The following is a 22,465-nucleotide window of genomic DNA, read 5'->3' on the forward strand; positions in this document are numbered from 1 at the left end:
CTCGTATATAGAATTATAAGATTCCCACTGTCCCTATCGATGCTGTATGTTATATAAAAAGTATATTGGGTTTGAAAGGTCTCGATTTTTGATGATTTTATTAACGGTGCTACATATATTGTGCAGAAACTCACATTACCTGCCCAACAGAAGACCGTATATTATCATCTAACGTGACGCGTACGTGTAGAATGTGGATTCCCACTGTTCCTACCTACGCACCAGACGGCGAAAAAAACTTTTGTCGATTTTCAGACCGATTTTTTGTGTCAAAAATAATTTCAACGAGTCGAATATTTATATATTCGACTCGTATAAAAAGGAGGTTATCCTCCTTTTTTGAAGTTACAAAGGATGAAGGACTACGTTGGTGGAAGGAAAAATATAAATCGTATAAGATTCGCAAACGTTAAGGTATTTTCGAGTGATGAACAGCAAACAGAATATTAAAAAAATAAAACAGAAACCGCTATCGTAGAATATACAGTATGAAATAACTGTCAAGAAAATAGATGACGATCGGCCAATGAAAGTTTACAGAAAGAAGGAAGAGTTTAACAAGTAAAAAAGTACAGATATTAAGGAAGGCTTGTCAAAAGTGAAAATAAAATTAAAATAATAGTAGCTATGAAAGGATTCATATTAATAGACGACAATATGTTGTAAGTCTCACTTGAAGAAGCCAGACTTGTTAAATGTTATGCTTATAAGATTCTAAGGAAAATTAACAAATTGTAGGATAAATTTGAAATTATATAAGAAAAAAAATTAAATGGACAGAAAAGGATTTATTTATTAATGCTTAAAAAATCCGTAAAACGTGCAAAGATAATAAAAAGTATAGACAATCCAAAAGTAAACTGGAACTGTCAAAAACCTAAAAGTTTGGTTGAAAGTAGTAGAAAATGGAAATAGACAAAGTGCAAGGACCCTGCCTCAGGACAGTGTGTAATGTGTGTATTTACTTAGGTTTTTATCTGTAAAAGAATAAAAAAATGAATCACGATTTGATTATAAAATGATACACTTTTACGCATTTAGTAGAATTATTGTAAAGATTTTAATCTACGTATACATAACATAAAGATACACTTCTTGAGCACATGTCTGTTTAAAGGAAAAAAAAATTAATAAAATAATAGCCAAGGGAAAAAACTGTTGGGGGAAGGTGTGTTTCCAGTTGTTTCAAACCGCTCCTCCAATAGTTACTAATTGTTAAGGTATGTATTTACTTCTTCCCTGAATCAAGGTCCCTTGTTTTCTTCTAGTCTCTAGTTTCAATGTTAAAACAGTCTGTCTCAAGGTCCAAGAACCAAGACCAGACGGACGGACGGACGGACGGACGAACGGTCAGCCTGAATGATATACGTATTACACCAGACACCATTGCAATGGCCGTAAATTTCATGCGCACAGGTAGTGCGTGCGTTTGTTTCTTTGCGCGCGCATACGCAGAGTGAGGGAAAAAACATAGACTACTAATATATATACACACACAGGAATTTTTTTTAACAGGTTGTACACTAACTGAAGAATAAAATAACACGCATATATTTACTGTTACACTTGTGTAACACACGTGTCAAATTAATCCATCATACCATAACAGTCTCCTAAAACCTGTTTCTCATATTACAAAATTTACTAAAACATAAAAAAACTCCGATAAAAATATTAACTACGCGTAATCTGTTTCATTAATTGTATCGAATATTTTACATCTAGATATTATTGTAAACTTAGATAAACATATTATTAACGCGTTAACAATACCTTTTAAGGTATTTATCCTTAAACCAACAAAACAATTTCCAAAAATTATTCGGTATTCTGCATGGAGGTTATAATTTAATTCTAACTGGGGGGAAAAACGTAAAGAGAAAACGCTTTTTAAAATTCTATTTCAAATATCTAAAACAATAAATGCGCATTTTGATGGTTAAACAATTATCGTTACTTAATACAAAAGGGGAGTTAACATCGATTTATAATTTATATATATATATATATATATACGGATGGGAGTCAAAATTCTTAAAATGTACGAGTAAATATTACTGAAGTAAATGTGGTGGATTTTAGCTAATGCGTTTGAAAAATCGGTTTGCACCGTTTTCCATTCCCTAACTGGTGAACCAGAAAAAATCCCTCAATAACGATAGCTTCTTACGTAAGGGAAATTTCTTTCATGCGGGGTTTAATGTTTTTAACACTTTTGTTCTCAATTCCGTCTTTTCAAATCCTTACCCCTTATAGATTACTAAACTGAAATCTTTTTTTTTATATGTTTTCAAAAAATCATCTAAGAAATAAATATATATTATATATCATATATTTAAATCTACGGTCTAGCAATTCGAAAAAAACAAAATTATTGATGAATCAATAAATGACTTCCATATAGATCGGCCTGCATTTCTTGTCATCCGTTTAGAGGAGAATAAGGAAAGAAGCCTCCATTTAATAGTAAATTTCATAATATTTTAAGATAAAATGCAAGCCAGGCTTCAAATGTTCAACTCTTCTAGTCAGCAAAATCATTTTTTACAACTTTTGTTTAGATTAAACTCCTAAAAGATTTTAATAAAAATAACTTTTACTTACTTTCTCTAATGGAAAATCGATGCCGTACTTTAACTTTGTTACTGTTATTTATAAAAGGGAAGAATTAAGGCTGTTATTAGATTAATGCGTTTATGATATTTAAAGATATTTACTTACTCATTTTTTTCTTACAACGGCGGTTCAATAATTAAAGAGACAAATTAATGTAAAAAATATTATTTACTGACAATAAGACTAACGTTACCATTATCACCATAATCCCCAGCTTCAGTTAGGCATTTTTCCGTGCCTTTCTGCGAACTTTCTTATTCTAGCAAAGAATCGTTCACCCTATCTTGATATGCTTATCGTTCCCGTCCACGGTGCCGCATAAATATTCTTTGAGAGGACAAAAGATAAAAATCTAATGGTGCGGAGTCGGGAGTGTAAGGTGGATGTATTGACACCATCCGACCCGAATTTCAAATAGTTTCCCGCGACTTTTCAACTGTATGGGAGCGGACGTTATCAAGCAGAAGAATTATGCCTTTTGAGTGAGATCCAGGATATTTCTACCCCTAAACGGGGGATTCACTTTATTTACTAGCATAGCTCAATAGTATTCACAGTTAATTGCACGTTGTTCTCTCAAATAATCACAGTAAATTAATCTTTATAATCCCAAAAAATCGTTAGCGTCGCATTACCGGCGGCTGACGCATATGTTATGCGTCCGCCTTTCCTGGCGGGCGAAACGGAAGTTTCCATTTCATATTCTGACGTTTGGATGATAAATCAAAGTTTCATTAAAAGTTATTTTGCGATTTAAAAAACCATTACCTTCCGCTAAAAACCGTTGTCAAAGTTCCATACATTCGGATATTTTTGTGATTATAAGTTTATGATCTTGGAATCAACCTTCGATTCGTTTTGCGATAATTAAGTTTATTATAGATAATGTCATGTACAATGCCGATGCTCTCATTACTGATTTTAGCAGTTTTCCAAATTTGTACGTGTCTATCCTCGAGAAAAGATCATTAACGGGACTTTGCAAAGCGATAGTCAAAACTTCCAAAGGTTCCGCTATGATGAAAATCTGTGAGATCTGTTCTGCCAAATTTAAACTGTTCGATCCACTTATAAAAATCTGCACGTTAATACAATTTTTACCGTTATGATATAACATCAGCGAAAGAGTTTCAGAAGATTTTGCACCTTCAGAAAATAAAAAACGTATCATAGCACGCTGTTCCTCCTCGGTAAACGTTTCAAGAGGAGCCGACATTTTGAAATAAACAAAAGAGATTATAATAATGGAACTTATTTGCGAACAGTTAAGATATTCTACGTCAGGGATACAAAGTTGAACGCCAAACAGTTTCAATTTACGTTATTAAATAGTTTTTCCACTGTTGCAATTGTCTCTACTGAACTATACTGCCGAGGGCATGGAGCCGTGAGGTTTAGCGGCATCTGGACGATGATAGTAAGTAAAGTAAATGTCACGCGGGACTCTGCAATGAAGCTGTGTTGGAGTAGGAGATCTGTCCGCCTCTCCCTTGTAGACCAGACCGGAGTCCAGGTAACAAAGTCAGGGGTATTAACTGAAGTTGAGTTCACTAAGGGAACTAGGACTAAATTCCATTGTTGCGACCAACATTTTTGGAGGTATGTTATTCATTCATTTGCTTCGAACGATAAGATATTTACACAAAATTAACTCTATAAAGTGTAGAACTAGGCGCGGGGTTCGTGCTTCCGCAAACTCGGTTAGCTAGTTCAGAAGGCAACGATGTAGGACATTCAAGAAGTCCGGACGAGCCCTAAAGCGAAGGCAAAATCTAAGTTATAAATCACTGATGCAAATGTCTACCGACATGCACGCGAGTGGCGTGCATGCCCAGATTTTAAGAGAGGGTTTGAATGGGGACTCACCAGATATTAATGGTGTTAACGGCACCGTGCGCCGAGATGACGGTACCAGACGAGCCACTTATTTGGACTTTAGATCAGTTTTTCAGCTTATGGTTCCTCATATTTCGACGTTACAGTCGCTGGTGGCCAGCAACCGAAACATCAAACGAGAGTTTAAGCAGAGTGCCGACTAAGTTAGCAGGACGGGTAGCGGGAGTCGTGCCGTCCTGCACTTCTTGTACAACCAATTCGTCGCAACAGGCAGAGGTGTCCACGCAGACTTGGAGAAGAGGTCGCGATTTAAAGCGATATTGACACAGACGTTGACAGAGAAAGAATTGGTTAAGACAGTGAACTGGCCGACCGAACTTATGAACAAAGTACGCCACATAACGGATCTGTCAACTGTTTCGGCTGACTATGCCGTTTTACTGACTTGTCGGGTATACGGTCCTCCAAGAATCTGTCGCTGTTACAGACAGGGATCCGGCCCAGTGACGTTGCCGAGGGTACCTCGAAGATTCTATGGCGAGAGGATGAGTTACCAGCGAGGCGGACATTTTGCCTGTGCTTTGATTCGGCTGCTGAGAAGCAGGTCTCGCTAAAGATTATTCTGCGGTCCCTGCGGAATAGTCGGAGGTAGTCATTGGCTCCCGTGTTTTTAGTGCCGGGAAGCATCGTTGGACACTGCATTGAACGGCTGGTCTTCTACGTCTTCGAGAGAGGGCACTCGGTCACCGTTCTTCTCCCACCCCAACAGACTGCTGCATCCGGATTAAAGAGGTGCAGAAGGCAGAGGAGTTGAGAGAGAATCTGTTTAGTAAGGCGACTGATCTTCATGCTACTTACAAATCGAGGGGAGGTAGAAGGTCGGTCATCCATATCCAGGATATAGAAGACGACTCCGCTGAACAGGAGATACGGTATGCGGTGAAGCAAGTAATTGGAGACTCAGACGAGTTCAATATAACTTCATTGAGGACCAGCGTAGAAGAGGACGGGACCCTGTAGGCTCCAAGGATTTATGATGTAATTATCTAACGGCTAGGGTGGTTCTCAGATATTCCATTAAACAGGAGAAGAGGAGGTGTTGGAGGGAACTGTACGATAGTGTTGATGGTGACCCGTGGGGCTGGGGATACCGGATTGCGACTGGTGGGTTTGACAGAGGAGCAGGTGCGGGCCAGTGTGAGAGCGCTGTTTCCGAATGGTGAACACCTCCTGTGGGAAGAGATAATGGTTGACGACATTCCGCCCTTTCGGGTCGAGGAGTTAGTCCGGGCCAGTAGATGGATGAGATATGATTCCTGGTCCGGATGGCATACCGGTCGATGTAGTCCGCATCTTAGGGGAGGAGACACCGGCGAAAGTCCTCTGAGTATTTAATAACATGCTGCGCCGTGGTTCCTTTCCGGAAGATTGAAAGTGGTCGAGGTTGGTCTTGGCGAAGAAACCTGGTACGGTGGAGGCGCTCAGTTCGTATAAGCCCATCTGCCTTATTAATAATTTCACGAAGCTTTTCGAGAGGATGCTCGATCACAGGCTCCGCGAGGAGATTATAGTGAACGGCAGGCTGCACGTGAGACAATATGGCTTTCGACCAGGGCGGTTGACGGTCGATGCAGTCGACGTGGTGATGAAGATTGTAGATACAGCAGCGGCGGGCACTTGGAGGAAACACAGGAATCCACCCAGGGAGGACACCAGGGCACCAGGAGGACCACACAGGTGGTGATACTTTTCGACGTCCGAAATGCCTTTAACTCCCTCAGCTGGGTCTTCCGAGCGCTAGGGGGTAGGGTGTGAGCGGCTATTTTAGGAGGATGTTGGAGGACTACCTTAATGATAGGAAGCTGGTATACAAGCTTGGTGACGCTGATCTCTGGTTACGGTCCACATTCAGGGTGCCCCAGGGCTCCGTTTGTATCCCCACCTATAGAATATCGTGTACGATAACTGCGAAACTTGCGGGATTTCACCCCTATCTCCTGCACTGATGATTTGGCCCTGGTGGTGGTGGCAAAGACCGAAGAAGAGGTGACAGATGCCGCGAATGCCGCTATCGCGATGGTCGGTGAAAGGATGGCCAGGGTCGGACTCCATCTGTCCTGTGATAAATCTCTCTTTGTCCCAATGAAGGGAAGGCGGCGACTGATGCACTTCCGGATTTCGATGGAGGGAGCGATGGTCCAATCAAGAGAGGCAGCCAAGTGTCTTGGAATGTGGTTGGACCATAGGCGGTTATTCACTCGTCACGTTAAGGCGGTAAGAGAGAAAGCTGAGCGACTGTCAAGAACTTGGTTAAGTTACTGTCAAACGTTGGAGGACCCAGTACGTTGAAGAGAAGGCAGTACGCGCATGTGGCGACCTCGATTCTTCTTTACGGCGTTCCAGTGTGAACAAGAGCTATGGCGGTAGGGCGTAACAGAATACTGTTGAAGAGAGTAAAGCGCCGTATGGCTCTTAAGGTGGGTTTGGCATACGACTCGGTCTCGACTGAGGCGGTGCTGGTGGTGACTGGGATTCCGCCACTTAGCAACTGGTGGCAGCTCGTGCGCAACTTACAACTGTAAGATTCTGTCCGCGAATAGCAAGTCTGACCACAACATGATGCGCGTCAGAAACCTGACGTATATAAACACTATCAAGCGAATTCCTGCACAGAATAGTAGACATACAGGTATGCCCTACACAAACATTTTCCAGCTGTGAAACCCTGGCAGATCACCCCTAATTACATATGGATGCTGCAAGAGGACAACCTCGAGGCTCCTTCTCTCTACAACCTCACCTAACTCAACCTGGACCATGTAAGCACCCTGGGCATTTAGTTGACCGAACCTAACCATCTAAGGAATTAAAGCACAGCGCAACGGCCCTTACGTAACAGCCACAGTCCTTACTAACAACTGGGTGCTCGTTATTCTTGTACAACCTCCTACAGTTAGCACAGGCCGGAGCCTCGGAGCTACGCGAACAATCGTCACGCTTGTGACCGTCCTAGTCACAATGGGCACACACCAAGGCAAACTTACAAAATTTAGCCCTGTGACCATATCTGCAGCAATTTAAACATCTTTGGATATCCAGGTACTCTTTTACTTGGCAGGACCCGAAATAGATAAATAGTCTGCCTGTAGACGTAAATTTTTGAAAGAGACAAGAACCTACCTCAAAGACTCTGTGATATTTCTGGGTATCACGCCTACCCGTTTAAAGACCAACCTGCAGTCCCACCGGAATGCGGCTTCATCCAAATTAGTGTTCTGCTTCCTAATGAGAGACAAGACATCTTCATCGGTGAGGTTACGGTCAATATCATATACTATAATACGGGGCCTACGCGTTCTCTTCGGGATTTTACATTCAATTGCTTAACCGCCGTGGAATCTCTAATTGCCTGAATGGTCTCTGTATCATCCGCTACCACAACTAATCCCTTGCCAGTCTCTTTGATGTTCCTGATTTTAAGACCTTTCCGGTCACCCCGAAGGGAAACCTGGAGGTTTTTCTTCAACTGACTGCTGGACACAATCAAGTTCTCCGCTCTTCTGACAAACGCAACCTCAGTTTTCTTGGACTGGCTGGATTCACATCCACCCCTAACCACATCAGCATACCTACGCGTCTGCATTGGGGCCGGTGCCGGTTTATGAACTGCAGTTACTTCCTTAGGCTTCGAGACAAGGTTTTCAAAACCTTCGACGAGAGCTGTAAAAGCCGCTCGGAAGAATTCGAGACAAGGCAATAGTCTCCTCTTGGTAGCTGCACTGGTACATTTCGGGTTTGCAAGATAGGAGAACAAGCCATCTACTTCCGCCAGAACATCGTGAGCCAACGGGGCAGAGCTTCCAGGCCTGCCTCTTGACTGAGAAAACTCTTCAATGAGTGGGTTAATACCCTCCCGGGTGGTCACTCCTATATCCACTTCTGAACCATCATTGTCAGAACCTGTATTTCAGGAGATCGAAGGAAAAAGCTCCGGCACTCTCCTCCGGCTAGGCTCATAAAGAAGAATCGAGGTTGCCACACGCGCGTACAGCCTCCTCTTTGTTCCTCCAACCTTCAAGTTCGATAGTAACTTAACCAAGTTCTTGTCAGTCTGCGGAGCTTTCTCACTCAGGGTGTGTCCAAGACGATGCCAACGGAAATGTCTATAGGGACATGGTTCCAGGAGGCAGGGATAAAAGAAGAATGTCTACCGAGGCATTTACATCGATGGTATTCTAAAGAGGCCTGGCTTATTATTATGAGATATAAAAAGTTAGAGGGCGAAAGACCACTCCCGTTAAAGCCAATCAGGACTATGAACAGGGGGGGTGGCGGTATGGCGACCGAAAGCGTCACAAGACGGGTGTCTTCCCGTACGAGGTTTGGATGTCTCTACTGAACGAATATCATTAATTTAAAATTACAAATTTTGTGGAATTTCAGCAAATATTAAAAAATAAATATTTTTAAGTAATATTATTATCTCTCGTACTTATATTAATTTTGATCTCGTACTGAGGTTCTGGAAAAAGGAAATGAATCGATTCATATGAAAGTACTTTTATGTCTAGTACATTATAACTGAAATAAAATGAATATTTTCCTATTTTATCGTAAAAGACATGTAAAGAATTTTAAGGAATATAACTTTCTTTGCGTGAAGAAAAGTTTTCAATTTTTAAATAAAGCTTTTTACTTGGCCTTTACGGATCTAAGAAAAAAAGATTTATAAAATGAAAACATAAAAAGAATAGGTATTAAATTCAAAAACTAACGTTCCGAAAAAGAAATATATTATTATTCATATTTTAAATTTAAATCTTCCATCCAAAAACTGATAAAAAAGTGATCAATTTAAAATCATAATGTGGATGAATTCATTTCCATAAATAACCAATTAATTTATTTACCAATTAAAAAAAAATAAATTGAAAATCAAAATAAAATTTCTACGTAAACATGAAAGGTATTTGGGTTGCTCGCATTTCTCACGCCACCACACAATTCGGTCGCCCTCCATAAGACCGAATGTCTGTGCCGCAAACGGCTACTGACCCTCGAAAAACTTAGCGACCAGTGTCCTAAATAGCTCCTAGAGCTTACCTAACAAAGTGAGCGGAATAAGCGCGGTGCCATTCACCACCGGCTTACGAGTCCCAACCTCTCACTTGTCATATATTTGCTAAAATGGGTAGGCGCACCTCATCAACTACAAAAAATATATATGACATCCATAACAAAATTTATTTCATCTAGGCAGCAATTCGCTGTCAACCCTAGGTTGCTGAATTCCAGCAAGTACCTGTTCACCATTTTATAGCTCTTGGAACCATAACAATTGGCTGGTAGTCAGCCATAGTCAGGATTGGCTTCCCACGGCAATGCGGTAAGAGTCTTTCCATTAAGTAAACTACGGATGCCGGTTGAAGAAAGCAACCGCATCTAGGAACTGTCACACGGTCCGACAATGCGGCTCTCGCCACATTGACTCACCGCTTGTGAGTGGCCAATTTTCCCCTTGACCTTTAAGTTCCAGGGTGGCCCAGTCTCTGCCCCCCCCCCCAAGAACAGGGCAGTCAAACATTAGGTACACATTTGAATGGACCTCCACACAGACGCACAGCTCATTAGCTGCCAGGCGGAACCGAAACAGATATTGGTTCATGTTAGCGTGGTTGGTGAACCTGTTACCCTAAAAACAAGCTAGAAGCATACCATTCCCCCAAATCCTGTATAAACTTATACAAGGATCCTCCTTTAGTCGTGGTGTCCCATTCCAGCTGCCATGCTTCCATCGTAAGGCTCTGCAGCCTCTTCCGCAGGCGGCAGAAGGGCAACTGAACGAAATTTAGATCCCATGCATTGTAATCACCGTTCCTCGACGCTACAGGCCTGGCTCGAAACCGTATCCTAAATACGTCAGCCTCCCAACCTCTTCGCATTTTCCACATGGCTGCCCGAACTTTCACCACTAAATCGATTGGTAGAGCCTTTACCAATACGGTGCTACCCTCGTAGGAGGTTGTTCTAAAAACACCAGCGCATACAATTAAGACTCTGTGCTGCGCACTCCTTAAAATTTGAAGAAGTGCTCTATTCATAACTATGGGCCCAAACGGGCTTCGCGTAAGAGGTCATGCTTTCGAAGACACCTAGGTACACCATGTACATTTGACGGCCCGACAACCCACAGTCTTTCCAAGCAATCCTCCTAAGTTTGTGCATCAATGAGACGGCGTCCGCCGGTACTTGCCTAATGTGGTTGCTAAACAGCAAGTTTTCATCAGACAAAACAATTAGGTATATATGAATTCTCAGTCGGCTGATTACACAGCCTTTATATTTAATATGGGGATTACGACTGAACGATAATTTCTCTGCACCCTTGAGAAGCATAATCTTCGTCTTGGGCACAGAAATCTTAAAATTTTTAATGTCCATCCATCACTCTGCGGTTGACAAGGCCGCCTGCGCCCAGTCTTCTAGTTGTGGTCGTGAATTACCACGAACTAAAAGGAGACAGTCATCGACGAAAGCCTGGACCGAACCCCTTATGGAAATATCAATCCCCGAAATCCGTTGAATACCAGGTTCCACAGCAGGAAACCGAGAACGGTACCCTGCGGGCTTCCCCTGGTAACGGATTTTTCCACAACTAGGTGCGCATCCCTAAACAAAGCTGTACGGTTAGACAAACAGTTACGTACCACGACCAGGGCAGGGCTACGGGAACATTGCGGCATACCGACTCATAGAGGACAGAACTCCCAACACAAGGAAGGAAATGCCTCTACGTCTACAAAAATTGCCAAAACATATTTACAGTCGGTGCTTTCCATCTCGGCAAGAGCATTTAATCTTCGGTGCCAACCCATTTCGTTAAGCCGTACTGGCCTCGATTTAGAAAACGGTTCACTTCAATGCTTTCCCAGAGCCATTCCACAACCAACCTTTCAAGCAACTTGCCGATTACCTGCACGTCATCAAGGATAATCCCCGTTAGGGGACGACACTAGTATCTTCTCCTAGCGGACCTAAGTCTTGCGCGCAGCACGCTAAGGTCGACGATCACCACTTTTTCCCGGGTTTCCGTCTTCGTTTAACGGACGGCTCCCCGGAAGCAGCGGTCATGACGGCTCCAGACACTCTCCGATCAGCGGACTGGCTACTACCTAACGGTACGTCCATTGGCCGAGGGCGCCGTAGGACCCTCTCCCAGCCAACATGACATGTATATTTATTTCGTAAATAATTTATCAAGTTTTTCAAAAATTATTTCATTTCAAGAAATTTCCTGCAATATTAATTTAAAAAAGCTAGCAACGATTATTCTGAGTATTTTCCGAAATTTAAATATGTAATTCTTTCCTTCGAAATATATTTGAAAAATATGATTAAAATTAGGATCTTACTTAACGTTTTATTTCTTTATTTAATTAATTGAAGATATTAAGTCTCTTTTAAAAAGTTTAGAATGATTTTTAAGCTATAAATCTTTTTAATTTTAAAAATTCAACAAATTACAAAACGGCAATGGAGCGGATATTTTCATCCCCGAACTGTACATTTTTCATTAAAATAATGAAAACTTTTAAACCAATCGTTATTTACTTTTTTTTAATTTTGTGAGAATTGTTGAAAAACACTGATTTGATGAGGAAATTTAAACAATTTTTTTTCACATCACTCTAAAGATGGTTAATTTTTTTTCTTGATCCGTTAGTAGCAGTAGGAACGGGAGAGAAAAATTTTAGCAAATGTTTTTACTCTTGTAAAAATAAACCTAAAACGTCCTTCAGAAAAGTTTTCACAAAATTTACCACAAAATAGTAGTCATCGGTTATAGGGAAACTACTCCATTCTTACATAAATATTTATCTGATTTTCATAAACATTTAGCATCATCGATCGCTTTTATATATAAAAGTTACCATATTAAATTTCAATATTTTATGTTAAACTGTTCAAGAAATACTAAGCAAAATTAACGTTAACCATGCACGCGCGCACAAACACACACGTACAATTTCATACATACAAAACTGCACCATTTTTTGCATTTTTAGACTAAGATAGCGTAAATGTCGAAAAAAATTCATTTGTGTTCATTTGTGTTGAGTAACGCACATCTACATTGTAATTGTAGTTAGTATTCACTCGGGTTTAATGTTTCAACCGTTCGAATCTTTTAAGGTTAGATTTTTAAATCCAACGCGTTGGTCTCGTGGTGAACGCGTCATCGCAAATCAACTGATTTCGAAGTCCGAGAGTTCCAAATTTCAAATCCTGGTACAGGCAGTTATTTTTACACTGATTTGAATACTAAATCGTGGATACCGGTGTTCTTTGGTATTTTGGTTTCAACTTCACACATCTCAGGAACGGTCGACCTGAGATTGAAGAAGACTACACTTCATTTACACTCATACATATCATCCTCATTCATCCTCTGAAGTATAACCTAACGGTGATTCCCGGAGGCTAACCAGAAAGAAAAAAAAAGCATTTTTTTGGTCCTTTCCTATTACCACTTTCCATTATTATTTAACGTTGTCATTATTCTTTGAATAACTCGGTATGATTAATTTTCAGGAATCTGCTGCTGTGCAAGTATCTTCAAATTTTTGCATCATTGTACGGATGATTTGCATCATAGGACGAATTTTTTTATTGTAATATCTTCTAAATTTCATTCGTGTTTGTGAAACTTATCTTTGAATTTCGTGGTAAAACGTCACAATACTTCAGTTCTTCCTTACGATGTATATTTTTTGTTAGTTGTTTTTTGTGTATTTAAATGTTTAAATTAAAAAAGATAAATATTAATATAAAGATTACGGGTTTACTTTGGTATAAAATAATTTTTGGATTACCGAATATTTTTATATATTGATTAAAATAAACTATTTGTTTATTTAATTACTGTAATACCCAAAAAAGAAACTGATATTGAAACCAAAATTTGTTTTAAAAAAAATTACTATAATAAATGCTGCGGCGTAGGAGGATATTTTAAGTATATTCGTTCATTATTAATTTTATTAGTTAAAAGTATAACGTGACGGTACAGTACTTTATTTGTACTTAAACATCTATGTATGCACATAAAAACACACACATATGGATAAGATATAAATTGTATAACGTTATTAGCTAAATAAAACATTATATAGAATGTAATATAAACATATATGTCGGACGATACGTCATTAGACGTATTTATTGTAGGTATTTTTGTTCCAAGGTTTCCTTTCTGAAGGTTACCCCACCTCCTGTCCCATCACCGTATATACATTTTTACCCTGTGATGATCAGAGCCGTAAAGCGGTTTACGACAACACTTTTAAGTAATTCGAGAAATATCAAACGTACAGTTTATCGGTCAAATAATCCTTAATTAATTTTGTTTCTCAATTTCATAATACAAACTCTTGCGCTTCATTACGCGTGTGTATGCTTGCCTATATATATATATTATATAAAGAACATTCAAGTATTACATAACACTTGTGAAACTGTAAAGATTGTTCAGTGTTATATTTTGTACATTATTTGAGGATGCAGACGAATAGAAGCGTTACGTAATGATATAAAAATATATATATATATTTGCATTGACAATTAATTTTTACTACATCAAAAAAATAAACTATCGGTAATTCTGTTCTGTTTCTTTTTTTCTTCTTTTTTTTAAGAGAGTTAGTAATGTTAACGGGATATAACATATTTCGAGTTAAAAAACAAGTAGAAAATGTAAAATTATTTGAATTACTTACAGATTACATATATATATTTTTTGTTTTTTTCTCTCACAAAAGGAATAAATCATGTAAAACAATATTTAGAAAATTAAAAATGTTAAAAAAGCTTTCTTTTACACGTTTAAACGTCCAATCTTTGGTAAAACGAATGGTCATTTATTTTTAAAAATAAATAACTAACCTTTATCAAACTAGAAAACTATTGTAACTAACTGACAAATCTATTTTCATACAACTCAACACAACGCTTCGGCTTGGAAGAAAGATCCTTATTACGCTTCTGTTACCGTTTTTATTATTACTGAACCGTTTTAAAAAAATCGTCCTACACATCTAATTAAAATACCGTTCAATCATTTTCTTTTGCGGAAACAATATTATTCTATTGATGAATTTTTAAATAGTAGCAATTGATTCTTTTTCTAAATCCTGAAATGCCGGATACCGTTCAACGTGGACGTAAACATGAAGTCAAATTATTTTCATTAACATCTTATGAATTTTTAATTATTCTGCTGTCATTTTGTATATTTATTATCTTCATGTATTTACCTTTACATTATTTCATTTGTTTTTATTTTAAATGGTTAATATGGATTTGCAATAGTAACCTACATATTGTGATGCTGATCAGTTCAAGGTTACCACGATTCTAAGTAATTTATGTAAAAATTACTGGAGATACAGTAACGGGAACTGTTTTATTTATTGATTTTTCAGATCCGAAAACAATATGAAACCGTCAAATTTAGTCCTTAATTTAAGTTCCAAGAATTTCATTACGGGTTCATTCAGTGTATCCCGACTGATCGCTGATTAATCAACGCACAGCTCAAGCCGCTTAACCTAGATAAGTGAATTTTGGAGAGTAAGTTGCTCTTATAACGCCACCCGTTATAGAAAGTTTTGGAAAACTCCCTCTATAAAGCGGTGAAAAGGGGGACAAATGTTTTGATGAAACATCTATACCTCAGGAACCGAAGGTATTATAGTCGTAAAAATAGATATTTAGAGTCTTCTTTAAAAACAAATTAACAGGTGTTTCATAATTTTTCAAAAAAATTAATTTGGGTGTCAGGGGACTGGCCAAAATTTTGAACAAAAATTCAAAATCTCAACGATATGTAAATAGTTACGTTGTAGGAAACTCTACTATGACTACTATGACATCAGATTACGAATAAAAGCCCTCAAACAAATGCGATCGAGACTAGTGCTAATCAGATGTGTCCGAGGGGAGTCGGTGTTTATTACACGAATATCTCTTATAACAATAGAATATCTTTTTAAATTCAAAAGATTCTGATTTTCTCCGAAAGCTGTGATTTCTACTTACTAACAAGTCCTAGGGTCAGACTCTGAAAACAGCGAGAATCGACCTACGAATAGGTTGTTTCTTTCAGACAGATTTATGCGGCCTGTTCCATAGCGAGATTATCTGGAACTCCTCACACCTGAAGAGAAATCCGATGATATTGTTTACAAGGAAGCGCTCAAATAAATTTTTTGTTGTGTTTTTTACTTGCCTAAAAAATACATCCTCCACGAACGCTAAAAATCGCCGGTCAACAAAATCTACAGCGTACAAAAATTCTAAGGATAAAGCCAACCGCTAGAAACGATTTGAATAAGCCTGAAAAATCCTAACCGAAGTAAATAGGCCGGTTTGTCGATATGCTCGCAAAACATGAACCTTTAAATTATAACAGGATTTTAACAAAAAACAAATGTTTCTTTTAAAAACTTATTCTAGAAGCAAATTCAAAATCTACGCAGGTGGGGCCACGAGCACAGTTATATATTATATGTCGAAATAATTAAAAATTACTTCATCCTACACAAAATACTTAAATGTATTTTATCATAAATGGATTAAAATAAAATGAATTAGCTTGTATTTTTTTTTATAGTAAACACAGCGATTCCATTTAGAATAACAGACCAAGTTTTGCATAAAAAAATAAAGTTATAAGGTTATTTCAAGTGCAAATAAAGATTCATGTATATGAAATATTCATTGGAATATACAATGTTAATTAATTATTAATTACTATTATTCAATTCAACGAACCATCATTGTGACGTCACTGTTCTTTGGAAATACGTAAGTTTCATTAATTTATAATAACAACAAATACAAAACCGAACAAGTTGGAAAATCAATATGAGATAAACATTTTCCATTGCATTTTATTATGAAAATTTACAATAAATGAAAATTTTATTTATAATAATATACATTAAGAAAAAAAAATCTGTGAAGAGCTATTTCTAAGGAATCGCTTGGTAGAAAAACTTGATGTTTATAGCACTATTTTTAAAGTTAAGTTTATTACAACAAAAAAATTAGTAAAAATATGGAGTGAAAAAGTACTCCGCTTCCTTCTGTTTTCTCAGTTGTATAATTTTAATGCCCCATAACTTTCAAAAAATAAAAATAAAAATAAAAATAATACTTTAAATGCAATTAAAAATAACATTATATCCTTTAAATCTTTTTAAATAAAATTTTCTGACGTTAGATTTTATTACAACAATCATTTTGTAATTTTGTTTTTACGTTGAACCGTATATTTTATCAATATGACAGTGCGTATATAAAAGTATATTTACCTCGATTCTTTTTGAATTGTTCTGATGTAAGATACTTATTTGAGACTACGCCAACGTAAAGATCATAAAAATTTTCTGCATCTGGTGATGACGCTTTCTTGCCGATTGTCAGTAATTCAATTCAAAAGATTCTTCTTACATAAAAATGAGAAACCTGCAAGAATATAGAGAAATGTGAGTTATTACGAACACAACAAACTGAGATTTAATATCTAAAAAAATTCGTTAAAATACTCACATATTACCTTATCAGTCGAGTTAAATAATAAAGTAATTTTAGTATAATTTTATATAAAAGAAACTGCTATTTAGTAAAACTTATTTAAGCATAAGAAATACAATTTAGTATAGGAATGCTAAAGTCGTGTAGGAGAAATTTTACCATAGTAAAAGTAAATAGGTGTTTAATCTTATTACGTATCAATATTTTACCGCGATGACTTTGGAAACCAACTCAATTTTCCTAGTTGTAATATGATTTGACCTAATACACAAAGATTAACGCTAATTTCGGTTGGAAGTTCCTATTATTGAGAGTATGTTACTTAAAACTGAACCGAGCCGCCTCGAACTGCTGTTTATGATCGATAACTTTTAACGCTGCTAACATAACTTTTGCTACTAATAGCGCCACTGTATGTTGTGTATGATAGTACTTACCTTTATACTGTTGTCAGTTTTAAATTACTCAGTCCAATATAGTTTCGTTCTTTGCAGTTGTGTTTTTCTAAAATTCCGATTCGATCAAGGAAAGCGTTGGTATAGTGGAAGTTTACGTGCATCCTGTCAAGAAACTCGAAATATTTGCGAATAACTTTTCGAATGCCAATATCCCAGGAAAGAGCAAATACACGATTTACTTTTTAAAAAAACGGCGAACAATGTAATTATTTTCAAATGCAAAACGAAATAGGCGATCTTCTGTTAGGACTACAGAGAACATAACAAATATTCAGAGAAAAATGTCTGCCTGTCCGAATTTATAATTTTTTTTATTTTTCTGTTTAGCCTCTGGAATCTCCGTAAGGTATTACTTCAGGGGATGAATGAGGATGATATGTATGAATGTAAATGAAGTGTCCAGTCTCAGGTCGACCGTTTCTGAGATGTGGAGTTAAAAACTAAAACCCGACCGCCAAAGAACACCGGTATCCACGATGTAGTATTCGAATCTGTATAAAAGTAAATTCCTTTACTAAGATTTGAACCTTAGAACTCACGATTTCGAAATCAGCTGATTTGCGATGACGAGTTCATCACTAGAACGACCCGTCGGGTGGTCCGAATTTATACTAAGTTATCTCAACAAACATCTTACCGTAAAATTCTTTATGATTTAAATTTGAGACCGTATCATGTAACAACAACGTTAGTGCTGTATCTGCTAATCGTATTCTGGGGGCCAATATTTGTTGACCGAACTGTCAATACAGAAGTGTAGCGTACAATTTTCGAAGAATTTTACGCTCAGTTAACAGATCTTGAAAAAGAGTGGAGCAACTCTTAACTAAATCGATGGAGGAACGTGTCACACATCAAATAATTCAATAGCACACGTTCATGCGATTTTTACAGAAAAACCACTGTTAGCAGAAGGTGGTGGTCTCCGCGGTTCCACAGATTTGTTTAGTTGCGATTTTATCTTCAGAGCTATTTTAAGGATAGAGTTTACGAATTGAATCCCCCACATTATCGATGAACTAAAGGTAAACATTCAACAAGAAATCGACGGAACTGACAACAATCTATTGCATCAGGTGCCTCACAATACTCGAACACAATAGCGCATCGCTGGGCGGGGCGCTCACTTCGAACATTTCTTTAAAAAAATATGGTAAATACGCACGTAACCTTAGGCTAATTGAAATATTGAATTTAATTTAATTTATATTTTCATTTCATTCATAAAATGTTGCATGTCGCAACTGTGTTTAGTCAGTAGCAATTCGGTTTTAAGTGGTTCACCTGGTAAAATCTTTAGAGATGCGCTGAGATCTTGAGATTTTCTTTCGATGTATTCTGTTTGATCTCAGATTTATTGAACATATTTATGAGTGAAGAAAATCAGGTAAATGTTATCGTTAAAGTTTACAAAGCGTAAACACGTAAATGCGCAGTATTTTTACCTGAAGTTGTATTTGCACTGTTAACAGTAGAGTGGAGGAAATAGTACATCGCAACGTCCTGTTGCGATGTACTATTTCCTTATGATGTCCTATCATAAGAAAAAAAGAGACCGGTTTAGCAATCCATCACTACTCTACGCAACAACTGAGTTTTCTAAACCTTGACGAGTACAAAATAGTTGCTAGGATTTTAAAAAAAAACTGTAAATGAAGAAGAGCATGACAGGAAGATGGGCTATTACATTATCGTCAGGTTTAACCATCGCTTCATTTTGTTCTAAGACGTTATATAAAAAAGACGGCGACCACCTTACATTGGTATATGTTTACAATCCAAAGGAAATTTAATTATTAGTCACGGTAAGGTTTAGCTAATTTAAAATATACTGTAAAATTTGATATTATATATCAAATGTATCGTAAAATAACAAATTTAAGAAAAATTATTTTTCGAAATTACAAATATTAAACTCGTACAATAAAACATAAAATAAATAAAATATTAAATACGAGCCCGATTATAAAATATTAAGACATAAAAAAAAAATATAGAATTAACCGAATTATGGCGTACTAAAAGTGAGGGACTTGTACCGGTGTTGACACATTTAAAGTCGGCGCTCTAAGTGTCTCAGAAATAACATCGCTCCAAATATATGGCGGGTGAATCACACAAACACACGTTCTTATACATATACTTAATATATGCCGTTCCAAATTCACGAGCACATATCTGTTAGTGTCCTACTAATGTTCAACAGAAGGGAAACATTAATATGTCAGACTAATTTCATAAATCTATCGTTGAGTGACCGTAAATTACCTACCGACAAACGGTTGAACGATGTTTGATTGCAAAATTCTGCGGATGTATGGTTAAGCGTTGTATCTAATTAAAAAAAAAAAAAAAAATGCTAAATATAATAATTGTCAGTTTGTTTTGATTCAATGCAATTATTAATTAGAAATTCCGGTTGGCGCCGTTAGTTTAGTTATTCATCTTCTCCTTATGGCAATGAATTTCATTGCAATAGTTTCATTGTAGTTAGCGACTCTTCATCGCTATCCAAAACTGGTCAACGTGACTTTAATATTGGAAGGAAAATATATTTCAAGGAAGAAAGACAATTACCGTTACGGTCAGTTAGGTTAGACATGATAAGGGTAAGACTAGGATTGTCACCTATGAAAGGCGTCTCCCCAATCCCTCACCCGTTGCTTGTTATAAATAGAATATTATCTAAATACTGCACATATCGTATAGTGTATGACGAATCGGCATACAGTAAGCAGTTTACCCTATCCATCCCTACTCTATGAGTTAAATGGAATGTCTATATCAGTAGTTTCAATTATTATTAATAGTTCAATTAACAACGGAATAGATAAAGAGTTACGAAGGAAAGAAGAATTTGGATTAAAGGGAATCGGGAATATTTTCTCAGAAAGTATCGTAGAAAGGAATCTACTCACATAACTGTAGAATACCTAACTCTTCCTGAAAGGACTTAATTTGCATTTCCTAAGAAACTGTAAGATTTACCGGTTTAAAAAACAATCCTTTTTTCTTTCACAACACTTTCCACTGATATGACGGATAGTAAAATTACCAAAATTGTTTCAAAAAAATATGGTGCAGTGAAAAAATAAACATCCTTACTAAGATCAAAAATATATTTTGTTTTGTTTAATAGATATTTATTTTTAAAACAAAACATATTTTTTGTTGTTTAAGTAACCATCGTATTGTACAGCTGATAAAAAACGAAAACCGCAATAGTTACTACATATGCAGAGTGATTCATGAAGAATGTAACAACTTTTCAGCACACGTCTTTTTGGTGAAAATCAAGAAGGAAATTAATAAAGACGCAGATTCGAAAACGCTTCGTTAGCGTGTGTCGGCTGGCAAAACATTTCTCCTTGTTTTCTGCACCTTCAGTAAAATTATATCTGACTATAATTCTTGGGACCTAAACAAAGAAGTAAATTTAGTGGTCTAATATGAAATCTCATCGGAAAAATTGAAAAAGTAAGTCCCAGAACTGTATTTTTAGTAGTTTTCGAGAAATCTGTAGAAAAAGACAAATGAGGGTCTAAAAATGCACTGCATTATGTTCAGCTATAAATAACTTAGTTAAATGAGTAATAAATACATAAACAAAACTTGAAAGACAATTTGATTCTCAGTAAAACGGCATGAATATACTCCACAGGTACTTAATACAAACGTAAGCATTTCGAAGCCGATTAAAAATAAAAACATCAAAAATCAAAATGTGACATATTTTTACAAAATTTTCAATATTATAAAACAAAAAAATTAAATATTTAAAAAAATAATAAACACAGACAATAAAACCAACTTATAAACGATTAAATAAACTATTAAAAATATCCTCTGCCACAGTTGATACAGCTCTCTGCCCGACTAACAACGTTTATGGTGCCTTTCCGCATTTCAACAAGGTGTTAATTAAAAAAAATTCACACGGTACTGTCGAAACTGGATGCCAACACAATTTCTAACAAAACGTTTGGTGAGGTATTATAGGCGACAAAATAATGGATCATTTATTTTCATTGAGAATATTTCGCGAGTTTCATACTAAAATTGTTTACAGAATAATTAAAATTCTGAGTGCGGTACAACTAATACAATCAACTTGTTGAAATATGAATTAACAAAAAAATAATAATAACGGCGACTTACTTTGCCGTTACCGTCAATGGAATTGGATATTGCGAGATGATTTCACACTTTTTATGCTCTAAAATTAATGATATGGATGTGGAAGTTATGTGATTTCAACAAGACGGTACAACACGCCACATTGCCGATGAAATCGTACAGTTATTGAACGATTTTTTTAGTTTGACTTTTCCATCAAGCAGTTCGTAATATCTAACTTTTCAGACAAGAATTTTATTTTATTTCATTACGCATATAATTATGAACTGCAAAGTGTTTTCAGCTGTTTAAAGTTAACAAATTTAAAAAATTCTACTTGCCAATTCCTCCTGGGAGCCACAAACTTGCACAAATTCAAGAATAATATTACGAGTATAAAATAGAATTTTGCATCGGTAAAAACTTATAGAACAATATACAGATACATTTCTTTGAATTTTGTTTTCTCTTTCCCGGCTACATAGAGTTATAATACTGAATTTCTGTATAGTACGTATCATAAAGGAAAAATATGGTAATCAGGTCAAAGTTTACATGTCAGGGTTTCTACAGATCTTGACGTTTCATGGACCTCCGTTTCCTAAAAAATAAATTTAAACTTATTTTTAAAAATTAATAATGAAAAGCTTGAATTATACACATATTCCTCGTTTATACTTTTTCACTTGTTTTTCATCGGTTTAGAAGTTATTAAAACATATACATAATATATATAATAATGGAAAATAACAGGTTGTCTACAATAAAATAATACCCACGCATTTTCAATGACATTAACTTTTGAAAGTCCTTTCACCGTGTTTAACGGTTCTAAAAGATAA

General features: G+C 36.6%; 1 long non-coding RNA gene across 1 annotated transcript in view; it reads right to left on the minus strand.

The window, feature by feature from the left end:
- The window catches only part of LOC142323008 (uncharacterized), a 52,351-nt gene that overhangs the window by 24,358 nt on the left and 5,528 nt on the right, over positions 1-22,465 (minus strand). Inside the window, exon 2 of the long non-coding RNA XR_012755994.1 lies at positions 16,827-16,980. This is a non-coding gene — a long non-coding RNA (uncharacterized LOC142323008). The remainder of the gene's footprint in view (positions 1-16,826; positions 16,981-22,465) is intronic.

This window comes from Lycorma delicatula, chromosome 4 (genome assembly GCF_047948215.1).
Source record: "Lycorma delicatula isolate Av1 chromosome 4, ASM4794821v1, whole genome shotgun sequence".
Lineage (NCBI taxonomy): Eukaryota > Metazoa > Arthropoda > Insecta > Hemiptera > Fulgoridae > Lycorma > Lycorma delicatula.